Raw genomic sequence first — 20,661 nt, 5'->3', positions numbered from 1 at the left:
AGCTGGGATTATCATTCAGCCTCCTACGGTATGTGTTTAGATCGCTTGGTGCTGTCATAGGACTGCTGGCTGCTTGGGTGACAGTATGCTCCTCAAAGTGTCTAGCAGCTGTCCACTAAGGAATCAGTTCTCCAGACTCTTCGACACTGTGGCTTACTTAGAGGAAAAATAGACATTAGAAAGAATATATAAATAAGGGCATAACTTTTAATAGTAATTTAATGATGCTCGCTGGCCCCTAGGAGAGGAGGCTCTCCTACCTATTTCAGTAAGGCATTTCTGACACCATCCTGCTTTTGACACACTGGACACTTAGTTTTGCTTTCCTGTGTACCCACTTCAAGGTACAACCCAAAGACATGAGGAAGGCTGCTGTAGTCCTGAGCAGGGAACCAGCATTTACTTGTATCTGAGGATTGCTGGATGCACAGCTCTGGTGCACTGGAGTTCACAGTAGCCCTGTGCTGTGGGGTTTTCTCTTATCTCCCAGTTCACTAAGAGACTTGCTTGTTATTTAGTGTAACTGAGGCTCACAAACAGGCTTCTACCAAGTTCCTTTTGAGAGTCAGTCTTTCAGTAAAGGCTTTCAGTAAACTCACGTCCACTTGGAGTGTATGTTAGCGATTGATTTAAATTGTTTCTGTCACTTCTGTGATGGCTCCTTTTTGCACAGTATTCTGGTGCATGTGGGTGTTCTGTGTGTGTTCAAATAATACATTTTTTTTCCATTAGAGCTTGATTTTTTTCACAAATGTAAAAAATCCTATAATGTTACAGCTAATGCCATCTAACAGTTGCTGAGTTACATTCTGTCCTCTTGACTTAGGCCTTTGATGGGAAGAGGTAGCTGGCTAGGATGAATCCAACACTGCTTCACCTTAGCACACAAGAACGAGTTACACGGATTCTTTCCAGAACTTTAGAAATGTGGAGCAAAATGGTTGCCTCATATACATGAGCCATATCATGTATTTTCTTATGTCATCCTTTGGTAGTCTTACTTAGAGAAATGTTTGGGGTTATCTCTTCCTATGATCTTGCTTTCCATGCAGTGAGCCATCAAACCCAGGCCTAACCCATGCTCATGTTGGGCAAATGCTCTTATCTGAGTTTCACCTCAGCCCATGAGTATTCTAGATTTTAAACCTTTAACTTCAATTTTCATTTTCTTTAACTTTTGAGATTGTCATTACAAAAGTAGTTACATCATTTTCCCTTCCTTTATGTCCCTTTAAGTCATCCCATATGGTCCTTCTTCTCCTCCACATTCATGGCTTCTTTTACATTAATTGTTATATACATATATGTGTAGCTATATACACACATATTTCTAAATCTGTACAACCTGTACAGATTGCATAATGTTACCTACGTAGTTGCTTTTTAGGTGGAGGAAATCCTTTGGGCCGGTTCGGTTTACAGTTTGCAGGTGGGGTCTTGGCCTGAGGCTGCCACTTCATTTATTCTGTTCTGTGTCAGGCTTCATCTTATCTCCTGCAACACAAGCCTTGGCCCCATCGCTAATTCTCCTGCTGCTTTTATTTTTATCCTCAAATTACAATTTGTGTTTCTTTCTGGCGAGCTTGTTCTTTTCCACTGTTGACCCGTACGAGTGATTACTAATAACCACGGTACAGAATCAATATTGGGCTGATTTGAAATCTCCCTTGTGAATGAAAGTAGTCCAAAACTTTTCAATTTACTTTCAAGTAGACTTTTAGGACGAGGGCTAAAAGCAGTCACGAACTTGACCAAAAGAGCAGAAGAACGGGCTTGAGCAGAGGAGCCGATATTGTTCCCCTCGGAAACGCCTGAGCTGCCTGCTCTGTAGTCCACATTACTCTCAGGATTACAACCTTCCAAGCTCTCACTAGGAGATCCCATTGAACCCTGCTTACAACCTCCAAGCAATTGCCCATTCTACAGTCTCAGCATCGTTCACATTCCTCCAAAACCAGCACCTTCAGGTCTGTCACACCAATAGCTCACGTCCTGGCACCAATATCTGTTTTAGTGACTTTTGTTTTGCTGTGATAAGATACCATGACCAAGGCAACTTACAGTGCTGCAGAGTTTTAGATCACCCAAAGACCATTTGGACTCTATCAAGAGACCAAGTTTTATTTAAGCTACAGCTGACCGCAGTCTCTTGGGTGGATTCAGGCAGGTGCAGTCCTGTCTGAAGCTGGATGGTGGTGGTGGGGAGGTGGATTTTTAAAGGCAAAAGCCCTGATTCCACAATTAACTTCATTTTTGTGGATGTGTGCATCTGCAGATAGGATGCTTTGTTCCTGCAAGCATGCACTTCTGCAGATGCAATATAATAACCCCAGTCTTTTACAAGGGGTGATAAACCGAGTTTACAGAAGCCAAGTAAACAGTGAGCTCATCATTTCACGACTGTTATGTATTTTTGGGAAACGGCTTAAGAGGCCTCCGGTGGTCAGCAGTCCTGGAACAGCTTGCCAGGCTTAACCTCCTGGAAGTGTTTGAAAACACTCACGTTGTTGACAGGGCCTGCCTAAGGCCTCTAGGGTGGTTGCTTTGTTCGAACGGAGCCATTTTTAACTGCTGCAGTGGAAGAAAGAAGTGAGTGGGGGCTTATGGTTTCGGAGGGAGAGTCCATGAGCATCACTGCAGCGGACAGGGCAGCTTGCGGGCAGGCATGGCGCTGGAGCAGTAGCTGTGAGCTCATGTCTTGAGACAACATCCACAAGGCCAAGAGAGAAAGCTAACCGAGAACGGCATGGGGTTTTTGAAGCCTCAAAGCCTAGCTCTGTGACACAACCCCTTCCACAAGACACACCTCCCAATCCTTCCCATCGAGTTCTGACAGCTGGGGAGCCAAGTGTTTTAATATATGAGCCTACGAAGGCCATAGAAACCCCGGCTTTGTGCTCTCCATCAGCGAAGCTACAAACTGAATCCTTGGGTTACATCTTGCTTTTTGTTTCATCACAACCAGAGTGCTACACAAACAGCACTTAGAATTTTAGAGGTATATCCTAACAGAGGAATGAATTCCTAAGGTAAAGATCTCAGAAGACTGATTCTTTATTGGACCAAGTCATAGAATCTCCACCTCTTCCCCCCGCCCCGCCCCCCCCTCCCCGACCCCTCTGCTTTTTTTCTCTTTCACGGCATCCAGATGAGGATAGCATCTCTGGAGGTCACTACAGCCTTGGTTTCTTCAGACTTACAGATCCCGAGTCTTAGCATCCACTCCCCTTAATTTTGTTACAAACTGAACAGGAAGAACAAATGCTTCTCTCAGGATTATGGAGAAGAGTACAAAGAGTATTTAGATGTAAATTCCTACAGATGGTCCATAGCTTTCTTTTATTCTTTTCAATGTAACTGTTAATAAAATCAAGAAAGGAAAACAGGTAAGTGGAGTAAGAGCTTACTTGCAAGATTCTCAAGTTCAAAAACGATATGATAGGGACGAGGAGAGTAATATGAAGTCATTTTAGCATAGTCAGAACCATTGTCCAATGTTTTTAAAGTGGGCTCATTTACACTTAAAAGATATGTTAATAATTTTAAAATGAAGTACACTGAAGAAAAAAATAATTAAACCAATAATCATGAATGTGAAGAAAAAGAATAAACTAAGAATATTAAGTCGTTTGACTGTTAACATTAGTTCTTAAGTTGGGTATGGAGACTCATATATCTGTATTACAGGAAGCCGGAAAGTGCTTGTGGCTTTGATAACTCAGTGGTTTTCACCTCTGGTTCTTCACACAACTACCCCTCTTCCTGTACCAGCGGGAGGAAAAGCCGTCTTTGTCCATCAGTGACATTGTACGTGCTGTGTACAGCTGCCCCTGTGCATTCTCCACTCCTGTGAAACCCACTGAGAACAAGGAATTGAGTGCTCCTCAGACATCAAAAGGAAGCCAAAAGTGAGCAAGGATAAAATTGAGGGCGAAAGGTTAAGAGAGGAAAGATGTACTCGTTCTTTTTCTGGGCCAGTACATGGTGGTTTCTGTTTGAGTGAGCAATTACAGATCTCTGATGGGCCAGGTTTCTGTACTTCTGCCCCAGGCCTTGATAATTTGGTCCTCAGTGCAGTTGTCCTTGAATTTTTTTTTCTATTTCTTCTTTATACTCTAGGTCAAAAAGTCTTAGGTAAAGACTTCTATTTTCTGTAATAAATACCCAATTTCAAACAACTGCTGTGAGAGTGCTGAGGGAAAAAAAAGTTTCTTCGGCTATCCCTAACCCTCTAGTATCAGCCAATAACAGGTAAATCTTAAATGAAAATTTTAGATCAAACGGACAGGCTCCCATGGCACATATGCTTGTACATAGACACCTGTGTGCATACACATATGCAGATGTGTACACACATCTATTAATAAATACAATGTCTCTTATTTCTGTTGTGTGGTTATGATATATACACCTTTCTCTGGTTGGTGTTGTTAGGGAAGGTTACAGATATTTTAGAATGTGGAGTCTTACTGGAGGAAGTGCATCACTGCGAGTGGGCTCTCAGACTTTATAGCCTTTCTCTATTTTTTTTTTGTCACTCTCTCTGTGTACGAAGCTGAGAAGTTGAGACGTGATCCAGCCTCCTTCAGCTGTGCTCTTCCACACCATTATGGAGAGCTAGCTCTCTACAACCATGCACCCAAATCAAGTTTTCCTTCTATAAGTTGTTTTTGATCATGGTGTTTTATCGCAGCCATTAAAAAAAAATTAACTAATGCAGTGTGTACCCTTCCTTCTCTTCTGCCCCAACTCATTCTTTCTATAGAATGTAGCACATCTCTGGAAACTATTTCTTAGGCTTCTGCATCCCATTTTTCTTCCCTTAGATTCTGTCAACCCGAGTGGCAGGACACGGGGTAGGTGAGGGCAGCTAGGCTGCTTCTTTAAATCTCTTTGTACTTCAGTTGGAATCTTTAGTAGTAAAATCTTCATGTTTCCTGTTCCTTCTAGATAGCTTCCTCTTGCTACCAGCTTTTATGGTCTCAGTCATGCCCAAATGCAGGCACTGGGAGCCCCATGCTGTCAGCGGTCTGGCCTTGGGGGTGCAGTTTCTCCCGGTGGACCCTTCTGCATGGCCCATCTGGTGCTGTCTCGATTGGCCCAGTCACTGAGGTTTCAGTTGGGGACCATAGCCTCTGCACTTCATCCACTACCCTTCAGAGTGTCTCTGTTTTCATGCTTTCTGAAAACTCTATGACCGAATTCTTGATTTAAATGACCTGTTTTGATTCTGCTTTTGAGGGGGACCACATCCACTTCCTCAGGAAGGATGACACAGGTAAGATGAAGAGATGATTGACTGAACGGAAATCTGATTAAGAAAAAAAAAAAACCTCAACTACATTTACACAGGATGAGAGTTTAAAATGTTTTCTGTCTAAGTGATAACCATAAAGACATGAGATTATATTCCCAGAGCCAAAGAACCAAAGTAAGAAGTTGAGTTCAGTGGTGAACACTTATAGCCCCTGTGCTGGGGAGGGGGACCCAGAGGAACCTCTAAGGCTCAGCCAGTTTAGCTAATTCAGGGAACTTCACGTTCAGTGAGAAACCTTGTCTCAAATAATATAGTGATTGCAGAATACCCCCATTGTTAACCTCTGGATTCTTCATATAAGCATGTACAAATGAATACACACACACACACACACACACACACACACACACACACACACACACAAACCTGTTCATACAAAAGGAAAAAAAAAAGATGGACTGTGCATGCTTTGAATTTGTAAGCACCACAAAAGCCACAGTTCTGTACTGCTTCAACTCATTAAATCACTACATCGATTTCAAATGGAAGTGTATGCTACCCATGAGCAAGGGATTTCTAGGTCACTGTCCGGATATTAGCTCATCAGTAGTTCCCCGCCTCGCTCTCTTAAGCCTCATTAGTGAGGCCATTGTTGAAGGGTTGGGCTTGGACTTTCAGCCCCACCTCGACCCTACACAGTGAGTCGCGGAGAGCCTTGAGTAGCAGTTGTCACACATCGTGTTCATTGCCTGTGGGTGGTGTAGAGGAATTGTCACACCCTATTCTGCTTGCCTGTCATTCAAGGAAAGGCAGAAGATGTCTAGTGCTTGTCACCAGTGGAATGGAACAAGCTGGAAATGCTTCAGGCTTTTAACCTCCCTTCAGCGGCCAAGGATATTAGTATAATGTGGCGTAGCTTCAGCTAGCATATAGGTGCACAAGGATTAGAAATACCGAATAATCATGTGAGTCACCTGGCAGGTCAATCAGACCTTCACAATAACCATAATCTAGTCTAGTCCTTCCTTTTGTCTTTCATAAAATTCCAGTGCCCAGCTCTGTGACTCTCTTGTACTACTGGTGAAAGAAATGCAGCAGATTGGATGGCACAGGCATGCCACCTCCCTGAATTGCTGCTGCTGTTTTTTTTTTTTTTTTTTTTTTTTTTTTTATGAAGTCAATTATGGTTAAGGATTGAACGAGTGAGCTTTTAGCATTTTAGCAATGTATTTATCTTCTGGTTTTGTAATAATGTGTGTGTGTGTGTGTGTGTGTGTGTGTGTGTGTGTGTGTGTGTGTCCACATGTGCTGCAATGTGGAACAGTGTGTGGAACAGAGTGTGGAACAGTGGGTACAATTTTTGAGGAATCCCTTTTAGTCTTGCTGAGGCATTCGTTGTCTCTGCTGCACTGTGTATAGTAGTGAGCTAGCGGCCACTGGGTTTCTTCGTAGTTCTCCTGTCTCGGATTCCCATCTGGTGGGAAGGATGCCTATGTTACAGATACATGTCTGTGTGTCTGGCTTTTGTTTCACAGGTTCTGGGTTTGTGTGACCAGTGGCTTTACCTGCTGGCACATCTTCCCCGGGGCATCTTTTGTTTCTTATTCTGGATATTTATGTGAAAACTTAGTATTTTGTTATTTTATAACCATTTTTTGAGTTTTATAAATATTAATTTTGTAAAATACCTGTACTGGAGGATATTACTATATTACCTGAAAATGAACTGTGTCTCTGAAACATCTTCTCCTCACTGAGAGTCCCTTCTCCCATTGTTCCTTAGGGAAATGGCAAGGAAACCTGCACGTATGTTCTCAGCTTCTTGCTGACGTACAAATGTATTTAACCCAGAGTAAGTGATTAAAGCCTTTCCTATTACTTTGAATTTTGCTTTTCTTTCAGCTTTATTGACTTTACACTGAGAAATGAAAATTGCCATGTACTCATAGTGTAAAATGTAATATAAATACATGTACTAAAATGACCACCACAGTCAAATTAATTAACACATACACACATCACCTCACATACTCATCATTTTTATATGTCTGTAGTGAGAACATTTAAGATCCACTCTCAACAAATCTCAAGTATATATCACAGTATCATTAGTCATAATCACCATAATATACACCACATCTCTAGTGAGTGCCCATTTAACATAATGTAAATCTTAGGTTCTGGATCAACTAGCTTTATCCCTCACCTGTGCAACCATTATTTAGTTCTCTACTTTGATAAGTTAGATTTCCTTTTAGTCTTCATATAGGAGTGAAAGTATTCCATATTTGCTTTGCTATGCCTAGTTAATTTAACTTAATTTCTTCCAGCTTCATCATGTTATTGTATATGACTTCCTGTCCTTAAGGTAGACTCATAATTCATCCTGATACCCTCTGAGCTCACTCATGGGTCTGTCATCAAACGAGTGGCAGTGAGACCTTCTGCTGATGTTAATGTGCGCTCTTCTGTTCTGAGAGTTCTGAGAGTCATTAGGCTATCATTTAATGCAAACTATATGCATCTGAGATGAGGGAGGATGGTTGAGCCAGGAGACCAGCAGAGAGAAGTTCTCACGGAGGCAGTGACATCAATACTCATGCACATTCGTTTCAAGTCTCTGTGAGTGTCACTTTTAATAGCAATCATTTGCCAGGTAGTCACACGATTGTATGCCATGTGTTAAGGAGTAGGGTGGATGTCTTTCCATGAGGAGCAGTGTACAGTTCCATGACAGAGTAGGGCAAGAGGGTGGGGAAACTGGGCTTTCAATCTAGTTGATGAACAAGTCACATAAAAGCTGATTATAAGTTTGTGAGAAATTGTGAGCACTTTGCTAGGAAAACAACTAAGTGCAAATGTGAAGAAAAGACAAGTTAGAAAATACAAATAGGCCAGCAGAACAATGCATTTAACACACACTTATAACTAGTTGTATTAGTATGATAATAAACGATCTTTAATTCTGATAAAGTGGTATAATTTAAATTAATGTAGTGTTTTATATGATGGAGAGCTCATAGAAAAATATTACTATATTAATACAGCTATTCCAAAATGGTTTTCATGCAACAATATTATCGTAACTTCTCTTCCTAGAGTGGAAACTTTAAAATATTGTAAATCACCAAAAATTTACATGTAATTGCATCAGCATTATGGATATGAACTAAACGTGAAAACAGTCCCTACACCCAGCACCTGAGGGAGATTGGAAGGAATGTGTAACACAGGAGCTAAGTAGCTACCAGGAGCCCGGCCGTGAGAGTTCCGTGTCCTGGCCAAGTGCTGAGACAGGACTGAGAGTTCTGCTACCAGGGCCCGGCCGGGAGAGTTCCGAGTCCTGGCCGAGTGCCGAGACAGGAGATGCCAGCCTGAGTGAGTATGCAACCAATGCACACAATATGGTCTCAGAAATCAAGCTTCTCATTTGAAAAACTACCATAAAAATCTTGACAATATTTGAGATTAAATATTTGTGAGATTAATATGTGTCCTAGTTTGTTTTCTTATTTCGGTGACAAAATGAATGCATGTAGCAAGTAGATATTAAAGAAAAAAGGGCTTATTTTGCCTGGTAGTTTGGGGGAGATAGAATCTTCAGGAGAAGACCTGCTTCTATTACCTGGCATTGCCAAGAGAACTTTGCAGGCGTGGTAACACCAAGGATTTTGGATCAGGATCTTATCTTGGATTGTGTAAACCAAATCTAATCGTAAGGCTTCTTATGAGCTAAAGAACCACTTCACCATGCGGAAGGCATTGTCAAATCCTCACTGTGAGCGCATGGGCATATACTCACAGGCACACACACTCAGCACGCTGTGAGCGCATGGGCATATACTCACAGGCACACACACTCAGCACGCTGTGAGCGCATGGGCATATACTCACAGGCACACACACTCAGCATGCAGGCAGGAGACAGAGAAGAGACTCTGGAAGCAAAACTTAGAACAACAGGAAAAAAAAAAGGCTGTAAGCTAAGGAAAGCTGGAGTGTTTGAATGCTGTAAATGGCCAAGATACAAATTCTCCCGATGCCTCCAGAGAGAATCCAGCCTCCCAACCCATGCCAGACTCTTGACCTTCAGAAGTGCAACACATGCTGATGTTTCAAATAACTTGGTTTGGAGAAAATGAATTCAGTTAAAAGTAATAGATGATTTCTTATTCCCAATTTGGCATGTATTTCCCTCGCTGAGAGTATTAATTAAGGACAGATTTTTGTGTGGAACACAAGGGAATCTGAATAAAAATAAACAATTTACTTTCTCCTTAATAAACATTAGTTAACTTATTCGGAATGCTCAAATGGTAAGGCACAAGCTGAACTTGGTTTTGGATCTACCCTGGGGCCGGGGGAATTGCTTTTTAAAATGTTGAATATCTCTGTTAGAGATGGACAATGAACTAGGCCATAAAATTGTTGGTGAAATCTCAAAATTGCACATTTGGCACCATAACATGAACATTGAATTGATCTACAATATTTTTATGAGACATCTACAAGCAATGTGTGTAAAGAATCAAGTGGTTGGACGAGTGCTGACTTTTATTTGGGTGCTGGATTTTAAAGCTCTTTCCCTTTTCATTGATCATTGTATCATAAACTAATCTGTTGTCACAAAAAACCCTTAACCATAAATATGCGCTGATTTATAATTAATGTATAATTGAGTGAAAGTAATGATATTTCTATAAGAAATAGTGGAAGCCTTGGCTATGATTCAGTAAGTAGCCCCAGGAATAACATTTTACTTTACGTTACTACTATTAGTATTACTTTGGAAATAGAGTGCTTCTATACAGACCTGGGCTCATCTGAAACTAACTAAGTAGAACAGACTAAACGTAATCAGTTAACCCCTCTATGTCAGCCTCCCAAGCGCTGGAATTACAGGCTCTATAATGCTTTGTACTCTTTATAGCTGGAATAGATTTTTATTCCTAACAATTGCTTATCAAAATCCATCATAGAATATGAAAAATATTGCCTTTAATTTAATAATGAAGTAGATCAACTAATATTACATTATAATTTACTTTTATGATCATATCACTTTTGATGTAGCTGCAATAGTGAAAGGGATATTGCTGTTTTAGTACTTCTACCACTTAGATTACCAAACAAAAATGATTTAAGTGAGGAAAGGATTGTTTTATCTTGTTTCAGAGGGATGTTAGTCCATCAAAGGGGAGAAACAGAGTAGATTGGTTTTCTCGGTAGCAGTACAAGCATAAGGCGGTGTCTTCTTAACACTGTGTCAGGATGCAGATCCAGAAGCAAGGCGAGTGTGATTCTCAATGACCTACTCCCAAAGCCCATGCTCTACCCCAAAAGACTCGGCAGCCATACCTGTGGACAGAAACTTAACAAAATGAGCCCATTTTAGACTCAAATAATGACAATTGCCAAAGAGGAACTAAATGCAATCATTCGTAGATTCTTTGGTGGCATATCTGAAACGCTTTGTGTTGTCAATTCAAAACTATTAGGTGTACTGCACCTGTTCTCTGATAGGAAATGAGCAAAAGCATAGAATTAAAACACATTAATGTTCCTAAATGATACAGTTGCCAAGGAAATGCCACTTGGAAGAGAAAGGTAAATATTCCAACGAATAAGCCATCAGCCACATAAAGAAGCTGCAGAGTTGGGAGCATTCTCAAGGACATGCACTGCACCCCACAGTGGCTAGCTACGGTTATCTACGGAGGAAGGTGAGGGAGAGCTACATTATGAAGTGATTGGCAAGGTAGTAACAGTGGAGCCTTGACCGCACCAGTGACAACAGCACCTTGTGAAGAGAGAAGAATGTTTAAGTCACCTCCTTGTCCCCCACAAGGTTATTAGAAAAAACAGAGAATAAAAGAAAGGTGCAAAGGTGCATTGTGTGCCTGTTTTCCTAAATATTATGAAAATACATGCCTGTTTAAGCCAATTTACTCCTTGAAGGCTCTATCAGCTAGCGTCCCAACAGTCATCTTTATGTTTACACAGAGGTGCAATTAAACAGGCATGTAAAGACATTTTCTGTTCATGTCAAAAGTTTGATAACTGTATGATGTTAAGATCTTGTTCAAAGGGAACTGGGAAGTTAAATGAAATTGTTATTGTGACATGATCCATTAATTAAAAAACGGTCCTCTTCATGTTGTCATCTATTACTGTTTTCAGTCTTGTACAAAAATATTAAATAGAACTTAAATAATATGAGGGCACAGCTGAAATCAACAACTCTAGGACAGCACAAATACTGAGCCAAATGACTCAAAGAGTCTCTGTTACTCTGTCTCCGTGTCCCACTCCCTCTCTCTTCCTCTCTCTGTATCTCCTCATATATGCTCACACACAATATTGTTTGAAGACACACATGAAGACAATAACTGTGAGGTAATGGTATATTTGTACATAGGTGTCATCCTCTAATCCTATCCTAATCAGTGATAGTGGTAATCTTTTCACAGGCTTATACTTAAAAATATCAAAATATAAAGTCACACACTTTATTTTTATTTATATATAGTTTTCTTGCTGATTTTATTTTAATAAAGTTGAAAAATTTTTATAATGGTAGAAAAAGCAACAAACAAAATCTGTAAGGACAAACCAGTATTCTTCATGTGGACCTTTTGTGCGTATAGGCTTAGAGAAGTCATTAAAAAAAACATTGGGAGGGAGTAAGAGAAGAAAGAAAATAAATGCATTAATTACAAGAGAAATGCAAATACGGTTTGGTGTCTCTACTCGTGTGTGTGTGTGTGTGTGTGTGTGTGTGTGTGTGTGTGTGTGTGTGTGTGTGTAGGTAAGAAATTGAAAATGGGCGTCTTTCCCAGTCTTTTACAACTCATTCTTTTGAGACAAGGTCTCCTTGAACATATAATTCACCTATTTGATAAGACTGGTTCTCTGCAGCAATCTCTTCCCACCCAAAACATTCCATCCTCCAGGAAATTCCTTAAGACTCAGGAAGTAGACAATTCCCAATTTTCAGGAATTCCTTATAACTTAGCAGACTCATAAGGCCTTTCCATGCCTCCACGGCTACATAGGTAGAAGGACCGCTGAGAACAGGTGATTCCATGATGTTCCATGCTGTCTGCAAGTCATGAGCAGGTCTCCAGAGTCCAGCTTTCATGACTTACAGCCATGCTGAGTGTGTGGAGCTGCCTCTGAATGGTCCACGCTTCCAGTACGCGGACCTGCACCAATTACTCCTGTAAGTAACCTTAATAAACTCACTGGTTCGCTAAGTTAGACTTCAAAATCTCCCAGGGAAAAAAAATATCGCAACTCTTGACCACTGACATGATGCTGAAAGTGGACAATTCTGCAGCTGGTGACTTGTGATGTGTCATAATTAAAGTGCTAAGCATGATAAAAATATTCATTGGGGGAAAAAGTCTGTTCAGACTAGGAACCCATCCACAAGATTTATGCATGCTGAAATTCCAAGATCTGAAAAAATGATACCAAATTGACAACTGGTCTGTGTTACAGATTTAGCTTATAGTCATTACTTTAGAAAACAGCATCAATTTATTTGAAAACATTACATAGAATAAATAAAACAATGAAATTGGTTGGGGGGTAGGGGGGTTAAGCCCTGAATAGTGCCAAGATCACTATAGCTTCATAGCTCTTTTCTCATCCTATGGAAATCTCCCAGGCTCATTAATTGTGCCTTAATAGTTTGGCTAATTCAGAAGTTGGCTTTGAAACTTCAAATTTTATTTCCTGCTGTGGTTATCATTAGTGTTTGGGTGGTCACAGGATACTATTGCCCTTGGACATGCTTGTGTAATTATCTTCTTTTTGATGTAGACATCATCTCATAAAGATTAATAATACCCCCGAAGTGTACATAATTAGGCAGAAATAAAATTTAAATTTTTAGTCCCTGTTCTTTCTTTAGCATAAAGGCAATTCCAAAAACTTTTTTTTCTTTTTTGAATTTGCTATTGAAAAGAGGTCAGGCTTTTCCTGTTCAACACTGCACAAAACTCTGTCCACTTAAGTGGCAAGGCATGCAAGAAGTATTAGAAATAGACTTAAAGGCTCATTTGGGGTGCCTAGTGGGTAAAGTTGCTTTTATTTGCTATATTGATGCATGCCAAACCAGCGTGAGGACACCTGACCTACTTTTAAAAGTCAAATCTTTTCTTGAGGGCTTATGCGTTCAAAGCTACAAGCGTTCTGCTTACAGATTTTCCAGTAAACTGGAAGAAGAATTTCATGACTTAACATGCTGAAGCTGTTGCTTACGGCATCTGATAAAGGCACCAAAGGAGAAATTGCCTTAAGCCCTCTAGGAAGAAGAGTAAATAGCATAAATGTTTAAAGGTGACATTCAAAATGAAAAAGATTGACTGTATACACACACACACACACACACACACACACACACACACACACCCCTAAATATGTAACCCCGTAATGAATCCATTTTTATTTTCCATCTGTAACACTTTGGTCTATATGTCAACATACATGTGAATGAATAATTTATAGTAGTATAAATTAATAAATGTCTTATACTACTAAATGAGCAGAGGTGGGTCTGTTGAGAATAGAAACTTGAAGATTAAAAGAGTTCTTACTGCACTTAATTAAAATCATGAAATAAGATGATATTTTAGGAAAGTTAAAAAGATGTTCTCTTTCAGATAAGTAGGACTAAATCTGAGGTCTAAGAGATTATAGGAAATAAATACATATACAATTTATTTATGATGGTATTAGATCCACAATATGATGGTGACTCTCAGTTACTAAGGAACTGAGTTTGTGTATTGCCATTGTATGATAGACAGCCATATTCAGTGCAAGAGCATTCCTTGGTACTCAAATGAGAAATCATCTGGACAGTGAGAACAGCTGTTCTCACCACAAAATATATTCTTTTAAAACTGAGAGTCAATTTTTTTAATCTACAAAATGGAAACATTATTAATTATTATAAAGTTTTTGTTAGAAATATATTGAACAATTTATGTGACAGTATTTAAAAATTCTCTACCTTTCATTTCATTTATAGCTTCTAACCCCTTTATATTTTGTTTTAATGTCTAGTAACTGACATGACCATAATTTTATTAACTAACAATTAGCTTGTGTTACTTAATTATCCTAAACAGCCTGCATTAGCACTTTCAAGGTACTGTAAGTAAACTTTGTATTATAATTGAGTTTTATTGGTTCAATACCTCATATTAGAATGTGTGTGTGTGTGTGTGTGTGTGTGTGTGTGTGTAGAATAATCTTAAGTTTGACTTCTATATCAATGTTTCAAAATTAAATTTGTTTTTGTATCAATATACAAAATTCTATACCAATGAATTAAAAATAACTGTATTTGTTAGTTCCCTGGACTGGGAACTAGGAATATAGTAATGTGTAGGGTAAAATCCCAGCTGTTGCAAAGTAGTGTTATTTTGGAGAGAACATAATATTTATACCCAATTACATTGCCAGTGGTCTACAATTGTATTGTAAAGGACAAAGTTGTGATGAGTACTAGGCTAGCAGGTATGACTGCCTTGAGGAGGCAACACTGCATATGGTCTCTGAAAGCTGGTCTAGGATTAATTAGGCACATTGGGATCTAGTGCAAGTAGAGGAAAAGGCGTGTTAAATGCTCTGAGGTAACAAAGGCAATATAAACTGCTCTATGTGCAGGGAACTGAGGCTATGAGTCTGCCTCCAAACAAGGACAGCCAGGCCTAGCGGGGTAGTCTCTACTGCCAGCACTAAGGAGACAGGCAGGCCTCTTTCCGTTTAAAGATAGCCTGGCCAGGTCAGCAAGAGCTACATATTGCAACCCTGTTGGCAAAGGAAAGAAAAAGACAGAAGGATGGAAGGAAGAAAGGAGGGAAAGAAGGAAGGAAGGAAGGAAGGAAGGAAGGAAGGAAGGAAGGAACCAAAGGAAAAAAAAAAGCACTGTGGCACGTGAACAACCCGGAAACAGGCAGTGGTGGGTTATTCAGTTCATGGCCAAAGATCATCCAAGACCTTTAAGAGGAGGGGGGTGTGATGAATTAAAGAACAGTAGATAGATTTGTTGAAATAAACTTAAGGGTTATGTCAGTGGGCCAAGCAGGAAATGATGGGATCCATGGCAGAGTGTTGGCGTAAGGGAGGCAGAGGGGCATCTGTAAGCCACCTATCTGTTCATGGTCGTTCCTGTCAATAGAAATGCTGCTAAGCATTAAACATAGCTGGAATTCTCAGGGTGGAATGTGGGATCAATATCCCTTTTGTCCATAATGATTGATCGTTGGTGAAGTAGCCGGTTGAATGTCTTTTTCACCATCTAAAAAGGTTTCTCATTTAATACGAACAGATAAACTTGTGTGGGTCTAACGAGTTGGAAAGTTTCGTTTTTATCACATATTAGTTGATTAATTGCTCCGTAGGACTTTTGGAAGTTGAGGTTTGATCCTCCATTTTGGAGCACTTCAATATAATTTCAGAAGTTCCATTTAAATGAATGTTTTAGAGTCCGTCCTAGTTTTAAGGACAGGGTGGGTAGGTGACTCCTTTTTGTTGCTAGATTTTCTAACAGTTTAGATAAAAAGTAACGTTTATTTGGATACCTTTATGCGTGTACTGTTTAAGACTCCCCTATTTAACTGAGTCTTCACTGAGAATATCACAGAAGACACATCTTGATGTGGCCAAGAGAAGTCTGGAACCCTTGTCTAAGAAAAGGCCCAGCTTAAGATATAAGTGAAATATAAGATATTATAACCACCAGGGTGGAGATCAGACCTGGTAGAACAGGGTAGGAGGACAGAAGGCCGGCAGAGAGAAAAGAAACTGTGGGTGGGGGTATCTCTGTGGCAAGTTAGAGACCTCTGTCAGAATTGACCTCTAGGAGGATATAAGGGTGCCTCTAGCAGAGACTCTTATTAGCAGGGGCCATAGAGACTGAAGAGGACACCCACTAACTAGACAAGACGCCCAATGGAGGGAGGAGAACACTAGCTCACCCACAAAAACTTTGATCCAAAACTTACCCAACCAACAAGATGTGTAGGTATAAAGATAGGACAGATAGAGCTGAGATGGAGGGAATGCCCATCTAATCCCTGGGCCAACCCAAGACCTGCCCCCACGGAAAGGAGTCAGCTCCCAACACTGTTAATAGTACTCTGCTATGCTATCAGACAGGAGCCTATCAGACTTGTGCTTTGAGAGGTTCCACCCGGCAGCAGTTCCAAACAGATGCTGAGACTCACAGCCAAACACTGAGAAAAGCATAGGGAGTCTAGCGGAAATGTGGAGGGAGGATAAAAGGACCTAGAGGTGACAAGAGCACCACAAGAAGACCAACAGAGCCGTGTAACCCAGGATCCAGAGGGGCCTGTGGAGTCTGAGGCACCAACCAAGGACCTAGGTCCTCTACATAGATGTAGCGGATGGGCAGCTCAGGCTTTATGTGGGTCTACTAGTAAGGGGAACCGGGGCTCTCTCTGATATGGATTCTGTTGCCAGCTCTTTGATCATTTCTCCCTGGTGGTGCTGCATTGCCAGGCCACAGGGGGAAGAGGACAAAATCAGTCCTGATGCCACTTGATGAGGTGATGTGGAACAAGGGATGGGGGAGGAAAAGGAGGGTGGGGCATGTGAGGAGAGGCACTAGGGGCCATGCCTGGCATGTAGAGTGAATAAATAATAAGTTAAAAAAATAGACTGTAACTATATATCTCTTGAAAATATTCCAGTCCCAGGGTGATATCTGAGGAATAAGGGAGAGGAGAGAGGAAGGAGGGTAAGACTGGGAAGAGACAGGAAGGGCCGTGCCTAGGATGTAAAGTGAATAAATAAGATAAAAATAGACCCTAATCTTACATCTCTTGAAAAAATACCAGTACAGGGGTGATATCTAATCACATTTATGAAGTCGGTGTTCTTCTAAACTAAATCAGATATAACAAGTGAAAGACTTTAGGGCAGTAACCTTTGTGAATATAGATGCAAAATATTTCCTGTAAGCAAACCCAATCCAACAGTGTGTGGAATACATTATGTAACACGGCCAAGTGAGATTTAAGCAAAGGGAGCAGTTAGTTTGAGATATGAAATCAAGCAATGTAGCATATCGCAAATGAAATAAAATAAAGCAAGGACGTCTTCCCAGCAATTCAGAGGAGCAGTGTGCAAATCTAACCTGCACACTAGGCACACTAACTGCATTGACTAGTTAGTATAGCATCATCGGCATTAGTGTAACAAGGCAAGGTGACTTCTCAGAGAAAAGTAGTTCTTTGGTTTACAGTTCTGAAGAGTCAGAGCGTGGCAGCTCAGCAGCGTGGGACTCTTGAGGACCTTACAGTATGTGTGGGAGGAAGAGGTTGGAGATTGCACATGAAAACTGAATGCTAGTTGAGGACTCCATGGGGTTTGCTCTTATAACAATTTGTTCCTTTTCCCTTTCATACTTTTGAGGCAGCATCTCTGAAGCTTACGATGGAGGCTCGGCTGTGGTTTTTTGCCTCTACCTCTCAGATCGTAGGATTATAGGAGTGCACAACCTGCTGCAGTTTTCTCTTCTGACTGCATTCCTGCTTCAGAAAAGATACTTTAATCCCTTTTGAGGCTCCCACTACCAGAGTACAGACCAAAGCTCCCGCACATGAGCCATTCCAATGTACAAGCACATCCTACAGAGTGATGCTCCTGACCTCATCTAGGAGAGAAAGGGCACCCGTGAAAAATGTGGAACTAACACTGTGGTTAAGGCTGAGTCACTCAAAGCATTTCTCTAAGATCAGAAACAAGACAAGAGCATCTAATTTCTCCAATTCTATTCTGCACTAGAGGAGAAATTCTAATTATGCAATTAATAAGAAAAAAATAGAAGGTCTGGTTATGAATGAAACAGTAAAACAACTGCGTTTGCTGGTGGCAGGAGCTCTCTGAGAGGAAACCACAGAATTACAGTAGAAGTCTTCAGAGCTCATTAGTGGATAGAGCAACAACAACCAGGAAGTTAGCATAAAATCACATAGGTATCTATGGTCATAATGAATATTTGTAAATAGAATGTAAAGAATTCAATTTACAGTAGCACAAAAATTACAGAGGACTAAGTGGTCCAAAGAAATACCAAACCAGAAAACTGAAAACTACAAATTGCTATTGAGAGGAATGCAAGGAGAAAGAAGATGTAAATCAGTGGAAGGAAACTGTTCACAAATCAAAACAAACAAACAAACAAACAAAACAAAACCAAAAACACCCCAATAATTGCTAAATTCAATCTTCCCCCACAGCTATCAATTTAATGCAATCTGAGGACTTCTTTGCAGAATCTATTATTGTTGTAAAAGTCCCATGAAAACTCAAGGGTCACAAATAGCAACCAAGCTTGTAGAAGGAGGAGGTATTCAAAGTTCATTTTTGCTGATTCCAAACTTACTGTAAGGTATAGATGTTTTTGAAGGTTGCACTACTTAGATTAGGCTTGAAGACTGATGATAGAACTGAAAGGTCCTCACTGATCACACAGAAACTGACCACAAGTTGGTGGACAATTGATTTTGCCAACCGTGATGAGAGCACTTCGCGGGGAAAGAGTAGCGGATACACCAAATGGTGATACCCTTGCATATTTCCAGAACAAATATAGTTTTGTAACTTAGCCTGTTGTTGATCTTTGATTAACTAAGTTCAAAAATGGCTTGGTTAACTTGGTATTAAATACTTTGGTAACATTTTTTAAATAAATATTTTGTTATATAATTTTGAAATCATGCCCTGATATTATTATCACATAGTCCTTCAATTATCATCTGCATATTCTGGATTTAAGCAAATGCTTATCATATGATTTTTAAAACTGAAGGAAAATATAAATAAAAGAAATCAAACAGTAAGAGATATTCACAAATAGCTGGAAAAAGGCATTCCAAAGAAAATGGACCTAAGAAACAAGCTGGAGTAGATATTCTAGCATCTAACAAAATAGACTTTCAACTAAAACTAATCAAAAGAAATGAGGAAGGACACTTCATACTCATCAAAGGAAAATTCCACCAAAATTCTGAACATCTATGCACCAAAGTCAAGGGTACCCACATTTGTAAAGGGAACATTATTAAAGCTTAAATCACACATCTAACCACACACATTAATATTGGGAGACTTGATACCCTATGCGCATATATAGGGGGAGGAAGCCCCCCTCAGTCACAGTCACAGGGGGAGGTGCATCTGAATATGGATTTTTACTTTTTTTCCCCCCATCATTTAACATTTTTCAGAATTTCATACATACACACAATAAAATATGACAATGTTTTCTGTTTCTTTTGCTGTCACACTAAGTATAATTAGGGCTCATAAGTGCATAGGGCCATCCACTGGACCAAAGGAATCCTCCAGAGGCCACACACTCAAATAATGATTCTTCCTCCATGGCAGCTATCAAGTCCCGATAGCTCCTTAGTATGTGATGAAGTCTTGGGATTATCTATCCATCTATGCAGGAGTTTTGTCTGCTAGGTCATATGCATTTCCTGTCCTGTGCATGTAGATGCAGCTGCTTTAAGTCCATGAGTACAAGAGCCATCCCATATCCAAAGGACAGCCTTTCACAGAAATTCATCTCATGGCTCTTACATTATTTCTGTCTCTTCTCCCACAATGTTCTCTGAGCCTTAAACATAGGTCACTTAATATAGATCATTCAAGGCTGAGCACTCAGTCTCCTATTCTCACCACTTTGACCAGTTATTAATTGTTCTACTGACTGCTGTCCACTGCAAAAAGAAGCTTCTCCAGCTAACACTGGTCTAGGTCCAAGAGTATAAGCATACATATTTAGAAGGTATCTTGAAACCATGACCATTAAAAAAACAATATCATAATCTACCATAGAACCTATGACCTTCCCCAGCCCTTGAGTTTTTATTAGGATTATAGTAGCAGATCAAAAATTCCCTCCAATGGAGCAAGTCTCAAATTTAATCAGAAATCTGTGAGTTACCCCATAACAGTCATATTATTATTGTGGCAGTCGGTACACTTTGCCTGACAGGTTTTTATTATAGCTTGCAGGGTCTAGCTCCATGTACGACTATTGATGGATTTTATTCTCCAGTAATGTGCACCATTTCTTGACACTATGAAACCTAGCTATCAGGAAGATTTCCCAGTCATTTTGAGATCGATTTCTCTATGTCCTCAGCAGTAGAGTCTTAGCATGAAATTATGGAGGGTAACCAATGGCAATGGCAATAACCTGTGTTGTTTTGGAGAGCTCTGGGATCAATATGACCAATAACCTACAGGGATGTATCTTGTTTCTTGTGCTGTGGTTTTCTTTTAATAACTCTTGTATCTGGGAGCAACACTGCCTGGCCACCTGCAGAGTAACTTCATGTGAACTCTTTTTA

The sequence above is a fragment of the Acomys minous genome (assembly GCF_964271855.1).
Source record: "Acomys minous genome assembly, chromosome: 1".
NCBI lineage: Eukaryota > Metazoa > Chordata > Mammalia > Rodentia > Muridae > Acomys > Acomys minous.
Note: the sequence above shows the minus strand (reverse complement) of the source record.